Raw genomic sequence first — 15,757 nt, forward strand, 5'->3', positions numbered from 1 at the left:
GACAAGAAATCCAGGGAAGGGCTAAGGAGTGTTGTCAGCATAAAAATGGGAGGAAAGTGATGTACTAGGCTAATAAAAGGACTCACAAACGTCCCTGAAGTCATAAATCCTTCTCGCGGCTTTTAAAATCTGTTTCCTTTGTATGATTGCGATGATGGAGCTTTGACCGCGTGCCCTTTCCATCCTTTCCCCTGCATGTCAGGAACCCTGAGCTCAGTGTGTAGAGAAAACAGAATGCAATACAACTTCCTGCCTGCACTGTTCTCTCCCTCCTTGTGGGTCTGTGGCAGCCTTGCTGATGAAGACGAGGTCCCTGCTGCCCGGGCTCCCCGACCCTCTCCTGCCTAGGCTGCTCTGCCCTGCCCTGCCCTGCCCTCCCCATAAATTCTCAGGGTTACCCCTTTCCCACACACGCTCGGAGAACTGTCTGATTTTCTGAGGCATTAGCTGAAACCCTGGCGCTAGGATCTTAGTGTTTTTATTAATTAGGTGGTTTTCTTTTGGTTTTATGTCAGCTTCTTCAGGGGAAGCTGGCGTGAGAAATATTGCAAACCATGCACAGGATTTTGACTTACCCCAGCATAGGATCCAGGATCCCACAGAGAGGTCATCTTTGCACGTGAGCAGTGACCACAGTGTTGAAAACAAGTCAGGAAGAGGATGTGACTGGTGGCTAACCTACGAGCTGGAGGGACTCAGGCAATCAGAGGCTTCTCACCCTCCTGTCCTGGGAATGTATTCGGTACATTCTGCCCCCCGTTCCTATAGCTGGGGCCATTTCAAGGACGCAACCTTGAGAGAGTGAAGTGGTGTTGAGACCATCTGGACAGTACATGTGACTGAACCCCACTAAGGTCTCTACGTAAACTAAGATTCTGGCTGGTGAGGGCAGAGATCTACTCATCTTGCAGCTGCCCAAGACAAGCCTGGTTGTAAGTGCCCTTGCTTGTGAAAGCTGCCACCTACCAGTCTGGAGGGGGTCTGCCTCTTTCTTTGTTCTCTCCTTACCCTCCATGCCCAGGTTCAGATTTCCTCCCAGGAGACTCCTAAGATTGTGAACCAACACCCAGACACAGTCAGTTTCCTCATTTCTATATTTGGGATAATTTGTTTTCCTGTACTTGGAAAATATAACTTGTGTTCCTATCAATTCAGGCAAAATGCAATGAGGAATATAAGTTGATAAATGCCACTATAAAAATGTACTATCCTCTGTGACAAAGCGAGAGAGAGGCATGGACATATATACACTACCAAACGTAAGGTAGATAGCTAGTGGGAAGCAGCTGCATAGCACAGGGAGATCAGCTTGGTGCTTTGTGACCGCCTGGAGGGGTGGGATGGGGGGGTGGGAGGGAGGGAGACGCAAGAGGGAAGACATATGGGAACATATGTATATGTATAACTGATTCACTTTGTTATAAAGCAGAAACTAACACACCACTGTAAAGCAATTATACCCCAATAAAGATGTTAAAAATAAAAAGAAAAAAAATGTACTTTCCTAAAGAAAACATTAATGTATTTTTATTGTCGGCGTTTTTATTTACTGTTACATAACTTTTCCTTCTACAGTATAAATATTTCAAAGTTGCTGGAGATAGGAACAGAAGAGCCCTCCACGCAATAAAGATATTTAAAACAAAACCAATAGAAATTTAGCCTTCTGAAATAAATCTAAATGAGTTTTCCCTTCAACCAACTATGGCAAGCCATGTGTTTATTCCAACTCTACGTGGGTACCCAAAATATTTGTGAGTGCGTGGTTTGCTATGTCACATTTTCCTCCATCAAGAGACAAGGCCCAGCAGCATGGGTCCCAGGAAGAAGATGTGGAGCAGAGCCTGAGCTGACCCAACTGTAGTGGGAGCAACAGATGAGCCCACGCTGCCATGCAGGCAGCATCCCCTAGGCTATGGGGAGGGATTCAATGCAGCACTCAGAGCCATGGGACGACTCTAGTCTCTCCACTTTACAGCCACTTTTCAACCTTTATTTTCCTTATGCAGCTTGAGCTGACATGCCATTCCCTACATGTCTGTCGTTGGTACCAAATGACCGTAGGCCATTTTAACAAATTAATTTTGCCCTTAGATGATGAGGGTCTGCCACCGTTCCGAGTCTTTAGCTGCCACCGAGTCTTTAGCCACTGTTCTGGGGATGATGGATGCATTGGGTGTGTAGTCATGTGTCCTGGGGGTGGGCGAGAGAATTGTTCCTGGAGTCAGGCTAGACAAAGAGGGTTTCCACCTAGAGCTGCCCATAGCGCCTTAGGCACAATACAGGTCAAGAGCGTGGTCAGGGAAAGGAGTGAAGGTTACAGCTAAGACTGTGAGCTCACTGTCGTGTCTAAATTACAAAATGAGATGCAAATGTGAGATTAAGTAATAAATTCAAAAACTAGGAGGATCAGAACTGGGTGGGGATGTGGAGTTAGAAGAGACCAGAATAAGGAGTCTGAGACTTAAAGCAGTCAAATGGCGAGAGAGTATTTGAAGCATACTTTCTTAAGGAGCCGCAGGATCCTGAAGACATTCAAAAGAATGCTCCTGAGGCTTTGAAGTCAATTCCAAAATAGCAATTCCAACAATGTTTTTATCAGTGACAAAGTGACATTGAAATAAGTGTATAAATATCCCGAGATGCCTACTTTGAGGGAAAAAAGCACCATATTTGGGTGTGTGAATTCTGGCATATTTGTTAAACATCAGACATATTCCTTCAGAGTGACTCTTTAAATATGCAGTATTTTCAGATACAGGAAAAACCAACCTGGAACACTGGTGTGTTTTATTTTTTTATTGCTAGACGTCCTATCCTTTTCTTTGTTGTTTTTCTCAAAACACAGAGTCTTTGTATTTGAAAATATTTATGTGTATGCAAGAGGATAAGAGATTTCTGCGTATCATTCCTTGAAACTTTTGTTTCCTGCATTACTGCATTCTCACATATCTTTTTCCATGGGGCAGAATGACTCTGTTTTTCTTTACAAATCCATGGGGACTCTACATGGCACGCCTCATGATAACTTTCTAGTTCTGAAAGATTTAGGGGGAAACGATATTAACTTTACATGAGCAGATGAAGCGATGTGACTTTATTTGAAACCTTTATCAGTCTGACCCCCTGAGGAGAGGTACCTTGGTTTGCTAGGTTGTGGTACGTCTAATGACATATCTGATGACTGTGATTCAAGTTACAGTCTGCATTTCTCCAGTTCGCTTTGAGATTTGGGCTAAGTCACTTCACCTGCTGGAATTTTGGTTTCTTCTCCCAGTGCTTCCCATCCATTTCACAAAGATTTTGTGAATGTCAACATCAAAAGACTTTGAATTCTCCTAAAGAAAGGAAGGCCTCCAAATATGGAGCAATAAGTAATCTGAAAAGCACCATTTCATGATTATCATATAAATAATCAGGGGGATTTTACCAAGAGAACAGTTACTTTGTACTAAATCTAGCTAAATAATGAAAAAAAATTGCAAGGAAGAGACAGAAACTTACATATGTCCTCAAGGTGTATATACAATAACACTTTAACTGGTGTGGGAATAAAAGTGAATCGATAAGCAAACTGCTTGTAGGAGGTATTTTACACAGCTGATGTGTTTGATTTTACATTATTGTCATCCTCGTTTGAGGACATCAAATTAGTGCAGAAGACAAAAATCTGACAAAACACTTAACATCATTAGTCACCAAAGAAACGCAAATTAAACCACCACGAGATAACGACACATCCAGTAGAATGGATAAAAGCCAAAAGATAACATTACCAAAGTTGGTAAAGACGTGAAGCAATCAGAACACAAATAAGTTGCTGGTGGGTGTTAAGTGGTATGACTCCTTTGGAAATGGGTGCAGCAGTTTCTTATAAAGTTAAACATAATCTACACAACGACCCCACAATTCCATTTCTTAGGTATTTACCTAATAAAAATAAAAACATATATCCACAAAAGGACTTAACACAAGGATGTTCATAGCAAATTGACTCATAATAGTCCTAAACTGGGAATAAGCCAAACGTCTCTGCACAGGTGAATAAACTGTGGTATGGTTATACAACTGAATACTATTCAGCAGATAAAAAGGAGAAAACTTCTGATACGGCAACAATATGGATACATCTCATAGATATTATCTTGCGTGAAAGAACCCAGATAATGGAATGTGTCAGCTTGGCAATAACTATTCTGCTATTACATCCACAAACATTCTGTCCCATTTCCAGTCATAAAACATTTATTGTCACACACACACACACATACAGATTGTAGCATGTAACAATGTAGAATCATTACATTAAGATTAAATCCATAAAAATACTTTTAAAACTTTTGAGTGCTTTCTACATGCCAGGCACTATGGTAGTTGTTTAACACGCATTGTATCATTTAATGGGTAAGGTACTATTATCACCATTTTATAGACAAGGAAACTGCGGCTGAGAGAGGGCAATGAAGTCACACAATAAAAATGAAGAGCTGGGACTCAAAATCACATCAACCTCAGTCCAAAACCTGTAGAAAAACCAGTGCCATCAGCTGGCCCTCCACTGTTTAGTACTAGCCTTGTATCTACCGAAATACAGAACCTAGTCTATCAGCCCTTATTATCCATGGTGATTTATCACGTTGTGAGAGAGAGAAAATGAGTCATGAAATGTAGACTGTCTACTGATAAATTTGTACATTTATCAGGATGTACTAGTCACAAAGAAAGAGAAAGTCCCACCCAATCTGGAAACAAAGAACACAGGTCACTGGCAAGAAAAGGTTCTGAAAGTGATGGCATAAGAGAATTGACTGTGGGAGTCGAATACAGGAACTGGATTCCACCCATGGGCTGCCGGTTTCTAGGTTGCATCCACCTACCTTAGTTCCTCGCCTTCTGCCTCCGCTGAGGTCACAGCTACATCAAATCATCTTCATTCTCACACCACACAGCTGAGTCAGACCATCTTTGTTCCCACCTGGCGTTCAAAGACTCAGACTTCAGTTCCTCTAGGAATTAAGGCAAAAGGTACAAGAAGCATTTAAATAGCCTCACCTCCATTCTTCCCACAACATACATACAAATGCATACATACATGCATATATACATATATATGTACATACACACATATGGACACAAGTACATAAATCCATGTATACTTAGAGGGGCTTCATATTAGACATTCTTCCATGTACTCTGATGCTGACCAATGGGACTTTGCAAGTCCCTTGGCTGACCCCCATATCCTAGGATCTGGTGGCCCAGGGGCAACCACTGGCGTCCACCGTACAGCCTTGGGAGAAGCTCCCCTTGCCCTATGTATCAGGTCTCAGGAATGGGTTGCCACTTTGATTCCCCCCGCTTCCTTCTGCTCTTCCTGGCCCCCCTTCTTTGGTGACTAAAGCCTTATCTCTTAGCCTCATATAGTGGTTCAAGCCTTGCTATACATGGGGAACCCCTAATTAGCCAGGTTTTTCTGCCCACCTGGCCATAAAACCCCACAAACTAGGTTCCCTTCTATGGGTCTCTATGCATGGAATGTACTCTTTTTTTGACAGCAGTGGTGTTCTGGTAATGTTTTAAAATGGATTCTCCTAGGAAAACACCCTGATTTATAGTGTTTATCAACTCCTGTGGTATAAATACTTCCACCATGAACAAATTCAAGCCACCAACATGGTCTCAGTTATCATAAAGTTGGGACGAAATAAACAGCAGCACTTAATATACAGTATTTCTATTATTCAGATACAACAGAATAAAGAACCTCAGGAGTATCAGTGATAGTAAAATGCTGTAAATAAACTGGGAAGGAATAAGTATTGAGGGTTTATTAACTTTATTTACAATATAATTTATTGGTTTTGGTAAGGTCATATAATTTAATTTTCTTACAATGGCTCTGCTTAACAACCGGCTTTCAAAAAACTCCTGAAATTTAAACAATTGACTCTCACAAGGAAATGCTAACTGGCTCCAGCACACCACTGCTTGAGGACACGGGTCCCCTTGTTACTCGTTACTGTTAAGTCCTACATTAGGGCACATGTAGGCATTTGGTAAACCTATTACAATCAAAGAATTAAAGGAATACACTTCTAACACACTAAAAGGAGGCTTGTTTGATATGCTCTTTGGAAGTTGTATTAATAAACATTTCACATAAATAAATATTACAATTGAACATTTATTCACTCCATAAATATTCAGTGAGTAGCTACCACGTGCCTTACACTGTTCCAGAAGCTGGGATGGCAAGAGTGGACAAGACAGGGAGTGGCCAAGATGGCAGAGCAGAAAGAACCTGAGCTCACCTTCTCCCACGGGCACACGAAAATTACAGCTATTTACAGAGGAAGTACTGATGAGAAAAACCAGAAGACTAGCAGAAAACATCTCCTACAACTAAAGACATAAAGAAGGAACCACACGGGGCTTCCCAGGTCCGGGAAGATCCCACATGCCGCGGAGCGGCTGGGCCCGTGAGCCATGGCCGCTGAGCCTGCGCGTCCGGAGCCTGTGCTCCACAACGATGGTTCCTAGACAATTTATGAGTCTAGTGATTAAACAGAGACATAAACCAAATGTCTCCAACATTTCAAGCAGTATAATCAAGACCCATACTCCCAGGTGGGCAACCTACACATGAGAGGATAATTACAATTGCAGAGGTTCGCCCCAAGGAGTGAGGGGTCTGAGCCCCACATTGGCTCCCCAGCCTACGCGTCCTACACTGGGAAGACAAGCTGCCACATTTGGCTTTGAAGGCCAGCGGGGCTTTCTTTTGCGAGAACACGAGGCTTGTGGGAAATAGAGACTCCATTCTTAAAGGGTGCACACAAAATCTCACACGTTCTGGGACTCAAGGCAGAAGCAGGAATTTGAAAGGATTCTGGGTCAGATCCACCTGCTGATCTTGGAGAGCCTCCTGGAGAGGCAGGAGGTGACTGCAGCTCCCCCTGGGAACACAGACACTGGCAATAGCCATTTTGGGAGCTCATTCTAGCACGGGGACACTAGTGCTGACAAGCACCACTTTGGAATCCTTCCTCCGGTTTATGAGCACTGGAACCTGGCCCTGTCCACCAGCCTATTGGCACTAGTACTGGGATGACTCAGGCCAAGCAACTAGCTGGGTGGAGACACAGCCCCACCTACCAGCAGGTCTGCTGCCGTAAGGCCCTCTGAGCCCACAGTCACCCTGGGACCCGGCCCTGCCCACCAGAGGGCCCAGAACCCAGACCTGTACTTCAGTGGGCCAGCCCTAGCCACGGGACCAGCCTCTCCCACGAATGCGGATGCACCGCCTCAAGTCATCCCCGGCCCAAGCCCCACCCACGAGAGGGTCAAAACACCAACTCCAGGATCCCCATGGCCCTGAAGCCAGAGACCCCAGGACATACCAGTGAGCCAGCAAAAGCCCAAGAATCTGGCCTCACCCACCAGTGGGTGGGCACCAGCTCCAGGACCACCACAGCCCTGCAGCCTGCCACACCGGGACCCAGAGCACACACCAGCAGGCCGGCACCAGCTACAGGATAACACGACCCCTCAGCCAGTCATGCTGGGATCTGGCCGCACTCACCAGCAGGCTGATACCAGCTTTGGGATGCGCCAGATCCCACAGCCAGTAGCCTCATGACCCAACCCTGTCCACCAGTGTCGGACAGGCTGGCAGCCTCTGCACAAGGCAGTGCCTGGCAACCAACCAAACCGGGGGGCCAGATACACCTACCAGACTGCCCACAGTAGTCAGGCTGTCATACAGAGGGACCCACACAACCCAAATAACGGGCACCCCTAGAGCATACAGCTCTGGTGACCAGAGGGGACTGTGCTGCTGGGACATAAAGGACATCTCTTCCAAAAGGCCACTTCTCCAAGGTCAGTTAATGTAACCAAGCTACCAGGTACATAGAAATAAAAACAGCAATGAAGAATACAATAAATGAAATGAAAAATGCACAAGAAGGAATTAACAGTAGACGAGATGATACAGAGGAACAGATCAATGAGCTGGAAGACAGAGCAGTGCAAATCACTGAACAGAAAAAAAGAATAAAAAGAAACGAGGAGAGTTTGAGACCTCTGAGACAACATCAAGCTTACTAACATTTGCATTAAAGGAGTCCCAGAAGGAGAAGAGAGAGAGAAAGGGGGCAGAGAACATATTCAAAGGCATAATAGCTGAAAACTTCCCAAACCTAGGAAAGGAAACAGACATCCAGGTCCAGAAAGCACAGAGAGTCCTAAACAGGATCAACCCAAAGAGAAACAAACCAAGACCCGGTGTAATTAAAGTGGCAGAAATGAAGGATAAAGAGAGAATACCAAAAGCAGCAAGGGGAAAGAAACAAGTTACATACAAGGGAACTCCCATAAGGCTATCTGCTGACTTCTCAACAGAAAATCCTCAGGCCACAAGGGAGTGCCATGATATATTTAAAGTGATGAAAGGGAAAGACCTAGAATACCCTGCAAGGCTTTCATTCAGATTTGATAGAGAGATCAAAAGTTTTATAGACAAGAAAAAGCTAAAAGAGTTCAGTATCACCAAACCAGCTTTACAAGAAATGTTAAAGGGACTTGTCTAAGCAGAAAAAAAAGGCCACACCTATAAACATGAAAATTATGAAAGGAGACATCTCATTAGTGAAGGCAAATATATTACTAGTAAAGGTAATAAATCAGCCATGTATAAAGCTAATAGGAGGGTTAAAAGACAAAAGTAAAAAAATCATCTGTATCCAGAATAAGTAGCTGAGAGATACACAGAACAGAAAGATTTAAAATATGACGTCAAAACAGTAAAGTTGGTGGAGGAGTAAAAATGCAGGGTTATTAAAATCGTTTGAACTTAAGAAATCAGTAACTTAAGATAATCATATAGATAGATAGATACGTACATTGTGGGGAATATAGTCACGACTATGTCATATCTTTGTATGGTGACATATGGTAACTAGACTTACTGTGGTGATCATTTTGAAATGTATAGAAATATCGCATCACTACGTTGTGTAATAGGAACTGACACAGTGTTGTAGGTCAATTATTCGTCAAAAACAAACAAACAAACTCACAGAAAAAGAGATCATATTTGTGGTTACCAAAGGTGGGTGGCAGGATGAGGGGGAACTGGATGAAGGAGGTCAAAAGGTACAAACTTCCAGCTACAAGATAAATAACTGCTAGGGATGTAACGTACATATTAAATATAATTAACACTTGTATGTTATATATGAAAGTTGTCAAGATAGAAAATCCTGAGTTCCCATCACAAGAAAAAAATTTTTTTTCCTATTTCTTTAATTTTGCATCTATATGAGATTACGGATGTTCACTAAATTTACTGTGGTAATCATTTCATGATGTAGGTAAGTCAAATCATTAGGCTGCACAACTCACACTTAGTGCTGTATGTCAATTATATCTCAATAAAACTGGAAGAAAAAAAAAAGAGTGAACCAGGCAGACAGGTACCTGCTCTCAAGAAGTTTAATTCCAGTGGAACAGCAATAAATATTTCAGCAAGTTTCCCTTTTCCTTTTCTACTATAATCCCCCTCCCTCCCCTCCTAACCAGAGAAGCTCTAGTGAGCTCAGGGGGCAGCTCTCTTCCACTTCATTTCAGTCTTTGTTAGTTTCCTTCTTTCTCCCTCCCACGACATTCATCCCACCCTATCTGACTCCAGTCTGGATAACTTATGACCTCTTACCTCTTCACTGCGTTTTTATTTTTCTCTTTCCAAACTTTTCAAGATATGTTTCTTTTATTGCCAAAACTCTCTTTAGGAAAGGAAACTAACAATTATTGAACATATTCTGTATACCAGGCACTTCTGTACCTTATTTCATTTAATTCTCATCACAGGTCAGATGATGTATTATTATCCCCATTCTTAGATGAGAAAACTGAACTTCTTTTTAATGCTTAAAGGTAGGGGACTTCCATGGTGGTCCAGTGGTTAAGACTCCATGCTCCCAATGCCAGGGGCCCAGGTTCGATCCCTGGTCAGGGAACTAGATCCCACATGCCACAACGAAAAAGATCCCGCATGCCGCAACTAAAAGATCCCGCATACTGCAACTAACACCTGACGCAGCCAAATAAATATTTTTTTTTAATCTTTAAAGGTAGGATTTAAGGCCAGATCTGATTGACTGCCAAGTTCACATTCTTTTCTTTACACAAACTTCCTCTTAGCTCTCCTATAATAACTCTACTAGATTATATATGTGTTTAGGTGTTCCTGCCGTCTTATATTAGCTTATCCTTTAGATTATAAGCTTTAAAAGTATAAAAGAGTATTGTTCCTGTATCACCTAGAATAATGGGAGTTTAATAAATCTGGTTAACAGATTTTATTATGATCTGTTTTATTTATTGCTTTGCTTATAAAAGTAATACATGATCAACATTAAAAGATGAAAACCTAATACAATCACAAAGAAGAAAATAAATCATACAGGATCCCACTGCCCCAGGATGTCCAATTATGGCTATTTTGTTATTTCCATGTTTTTTTCATTACGTATAAACTTTGGAAGTATAATTGGCATCATACTGTACATATCCTTTCATATTGTTTTTTAATTGGTTTTTTATACTTGGCATCATTTCCCCATGCCATTTAATATTCTCCTACAATGATGATATTCTGTTATAGTTATCTAATCATTTTCCTATTATTGTGCCTTAAGATTTTATTATAAATAGTGCTTGATGAACATTTTTATAGATATATTTGTGTACATCCTATTTTCCTAAAAATAAACTCCTGTATATGAAATTGCAACTCTTTGTGACTTTGTGTGTTATCAAATTGGCTTCCTATGAAATTGTGCCAACTTACCCTTCTACTAGCAGTAGATGGAGTGCCCAATTACCTACATGCTTGGCAGTGTTTGGTATTATTATGTTCATTGTTAATCATTAACAGGCTGATAAACAGAAAGCGATATGTCTTCTGTTTGCTGTTTCTTGGCTGAGTGAGTTTGAACAACTTTTCATAAATTTAGCCACCCATGATTTGCAAAATACCTATTTATGCCTTTTGCCTACTTTTCTGCTAGAATGTATTGTTTATTGCTTGGTAAGCTTTTTATATATCAAAGCTTTGATTCTTTTTTCCTTCTTGTGTTGCAAATGTTTTTTCTAGTTTCATTTACTTAAAAGAACTTTATTTTTAAATAGTTATAGATACTCAAGAAGTTGTAAACTATAGTACAGAGTTCCTGTGAACCCTTCATCAAGTTTCCTGCATTGATAACATCTTACATTAACTGTAGTACATTACCAAAACCAAGAAATTAACACTGCAACAAAACAGTTAAACAGACTTAACATTGGTACAAAACAGTTAAACAGACTATAGACTTATATGGATTTCTTCATTTATTTTACAATCTATTAATGGAAATTTGAATCATAAATTTTAATGCATTCATTCTTTCTTTCTTTTTTTTCCTCTTTTTGCAGTACGCGGGCCTCTCATTGTTGTGGTCTCTCCGGTTGTGGAGCACAGGCTCCAGACACGCAGGCTCAGCGGCCATGGCTCATGGGCCCAGCTGCTCTGCGGCATGTGGGATCTTCCCGGACCAGGGCACGAACCCGTGTCCCCTGCATTGGTAGGCGGACTCTCAACCACTGTGCCAACAGGGAAGCCCTAGAGCACCTTCTTTTCAACAAGACCTGCCTTCAAGGGAATTGGTTAATGAAAGCCTAACTTAATCAGGTATCATCAGAGCCTAACTAACCTGGGGAAGGGAAATATCCAACTCCAGCCCACCCTAGCCACCCTATGCCACCTAAGGTGGAGTGGAGGGGAATAAAACCTGAGAAACACTTGTGAAGTTCACAGTCCAGAGGCACAGGCTCACTAAAAGACTGAGACCCATCCACAGGACTACAGAACACTTCCCCTACCCACACTTCATCACACAACTAAAGGTCTATTTACAACAGTTCCCTTTACCTGGTACAGCACGTCTAGCTATCAGGAAAAAAATGACAAGGCATACCAAAATGCAAAAAACACAATTTGAAGAGACAGATCAAACATCAGAACCAGACATGGCAGGGATGTTGGAATTATCAGGTGGGGAATTTAAAACAGCTGTGATTAATATGGTAAGCGCACTGTAGATAAAGTAGAGAGCATGCAACAACAGATAGGCGATGTAAGCAGAGAGACGGAAATCCTAAGAAAGAACCATAATGAAGTGCTAGATACAAAAAAACAGAAATAATGTCTTTGATGGACTTATTAATAGACTGGACGTGACTGAATAAGGAACCTGTGAGTTAAAAGACATATCAATACTATCCTTGAAAACCAAAAAGCAAAGAGAACAAAGTCTGAATAAAACAGAATAAAATATCCAAGGACTGTGGGACAACTATAAAGGTGTACCATATTCATAATGGAAATGCCAGAGAAGAAAGAAACAGAAGAAATATTTTAAACAATGACTGAGAATTTCCTCAAATTATCATCAGGCACCAAACCACAGATCCAGGAAGCTCTGAAAACACCAAACGGGATAAATGCCACAAAGACTACATCTAGGCATATCATTTCCAAAGTACGGGAAATCAAAGATAAAAAATCCTGAAAGAAACCAAAGGGAAAAAAATCTTACTTATAGAGTCACAAAGATAAAAATTACATCTTTCTTCCTTCTTGGGGTTACTAGTAGCCCATTATATTTATATACTGTAATTTTATGAATTCCTTATTGTTGGATTATTGTTGGAGATTCTTGGGGAAATACTAAATGGGCTTGAAAATTCTGGTGCCAAACATGCAAGCTTTCTTTTCCTCTTTTGGGAACAAATCTAATATTGTCAAGGATCACTATGCTCTTACACTAAGAAATCTGTAGGTTTGCACTGTTGGAAAATGATTCACTGCTGTGAATCCTTTGATTAGAACCTGTGTACTTTATGAACTATGTTTCTTTTTTAAACATATATATATGAAGTTTTATGAGAAACTCATTTTTATATCCTTAATATGGCAACAGGAAGATGTAAAAGAATTTTATTGTAGAATTTTATTTAATCACAGGAAAGACAGCCCAGTCAAATCTGCAAATGTGGCCATGGACAGCTGTGTGGCCATGGACAATTCTCATTCACTGCTACGTTCTCTCAGCTTCTGGGGGAACAATGTCCGCTCTGGGTGTCTGGACCCTTTGGACTTTTAAATCTCTCACCTTGAGGGAGGCGGCTGAACACAGTGCAAGTAAGTTTGGGATATTATTTGGGTGCTGGATCTCATGGAGAACAAAGGGTACATGAGATCCTTTAATCAGCCTCTACCTCTTGAAATGCTGAACTCTCGATCTCATTATAATTAAAATTTATTGTAAGTGAATATAAACAAAAATTTTAATTTTTTATTTGATTCATTAAAAATGATAAATCCATCACATGTTAACATAACATTTTAATGAAAGTTAAGTATTTATAAAAAAACGCTAGTGAGATATGTGGCATTGCTTTACATTTTTGCAAATCTCTTTAATTACTGGCTTAAAAGAAGATGTTCTATTATAGCAGTAGCTGAAGTCTCATATCTACTTTGAGACTCATATCTACTTTAGTCTCATAACTATTCAATTTGTTGCAATATTGTACATCCTGTAGCCTCCGGAAAACTCCCCTGTACACTCGTGAGAAAATGAGAGTGAAAAAAGTAAATAATGTCTTAGTGTTATTATGAATGTAGTTTTGGGCCCCCCCCCGAAATGTTCTTAGAGACCTTAGCGGTCTCCAGACCATACTTTGAGAACCATAAAATGCAAAGGATAAAGGCTAACTCTTTAGCGTGCCGTGAGAGTCCTTTCTTCATTCAACCTTAACCCTTCCTTGATTATCCTCTGTTGTGCTCATTCCTGCAGCCAGACAAAATTCTGACATTATGCATTTTCAGTTCTATATGCTTTCACATGTATTATTCTCTTCCAAGAATGCCTGTCTCTGGTGGCTATATTGGGATTTGAGGGAGCTCAATAAATTATAACCTTATCCAAGTTCTGAATAAACTGAGAGACAAAACAAAAAAGCAAACGGAGAGAACCAGGGAAGTTACCACCTTTATTACCAATGCAGCTGATGTTGAAGTGTAATTTACTAGATGCCAACAGTGGCCTTTCCCATATCCCACCTCCAGAACTTTACAGACCCACCAGCCAAAGACACACGGTGCTAGACAACAGCAGCTCTTCCCATATAGAGCCCCCTGCTCCATTATTATATGCTGAGAATGGAGAAAGGGCTCACTCCCAAGAGGAGAGGAGGAATGACTGGAGCTCCAGTCAAATCCCCAGTTCCTTATCCAATAACCAACAATCAGGTAAATCACTCCATGTTTGCTGAAGAGGAATGACTCAGACGAGGAACCACAAGTGGTAGAGGCTAGCGGCTTACTTTTATGTAAAAGAAAACAGGAATGGGGATGAAGAGTATCTCCCACCCCACCTACACACACACACACCACAAAAACATTCTCTACCTATAAAATCCCTAGTCATACTCACACGTTACTTATTGCATGAAGCTTTATGTAACGTCCTGACATAGCCTCCCCTCTGCTTACGTAACATTTTGTACATATAAATAAATTCAACAGGTGATATTAAGACCATAACAGGCAAGGGACAAAGGATCCAAATACAAATAAGGTACTATTTCTGCTTTCAAAAACTTAGGGAAACTATCTACAACAGCAGCTCCAATATAGCTCTCAGATTTTTATCCCCTACGTTCATTCTGTCAACAAATTTGGAAGCACGAAACACACAGGCACCCTTTTTCTGTGGAATAATTTAGACATGTCATCGCAGCATCTGAAATCTGTCTACATCATTTGACCCTCGCAAATCTGTACTTGACTTTCACGATGCCCCTGAAATCTTTCCAAACTACTCTAATTTCCTATCAAGATCGAGCCACACCAGTGCCACCAGTAATTAACCCCCAAACCTAACAATTCATTGTTTTCTCCTTCCCATTTCCCTAGTAATTTTATACTTGGATGGATGCCTTTGTGTGTTTGTGGGTTTTGAATTTATAGCTATAATGGTAGAAACCTGCAGTAACACAGCTCATTATATAAGGATTCAGAAACAACTTGGGCCACATCCCAGATCTAAGACCCAGCAGTAAATATAATAAAAGCCTGATATATAACATGTTTAACCTGTAAGGAGGGCACTGTTTCTGTCCCTGAACAGCTCATTATAGAGATTCTACTGCCTTGCTATTCCTCCCCGACCCCATGGCAGCTTGCAGACTGCTTGAGAGCACTATCACTGGCTGGATGGTTAGATTAAATGACCTTTGGGGGTCTGTTTTTATCCCCTGAAATTCTATAATTCTAGTGAGTTTCCTTCCCTTGGAAGTATGGCACAAAGTTAGCATTCTACCAAAGTGCCTGGTACATACTCTGTCACTGTAGTTAAAAGTACAAAGCAGAAACTAACACACCATTGTAAAGCAATTATACTCCAATAAAGATGTTAAAAAAAAAAGTATGGATGCTGGAGCCAAGAGTAACTGGCCTCCCATTCCAGCTCTGTGTGCGCCCTTAAAACAAATCACTTCATTTCTCTATGCCTCCATCAGCTAACTCATCTATACAATGATGAATATAATCACACCTATCTCATAGGCATACTGTGAGGATCAAATAGTTAATACATGTAAAGCACTTTAGAATAGTGCCTACCACATACTAAGTGTATAATCAACT

The sequence above is a fragment of the Lipotes vexillifer genome, unplaced genomic scaffold (genome assembly GCF_000442215.2).
Source record: "Lipotes vexillifer unplaced genomic scaffold, Lipotes_vexillifer_v1.1 scaffold911, whole genome shotgun sequence".
Classification (NCBI taxonomy): Eukaryota; Metazoa; Chordata; class Mammalia; order Artiodactyla; family Lipotidae; genus Lipotes; species Lipotes vexillifer.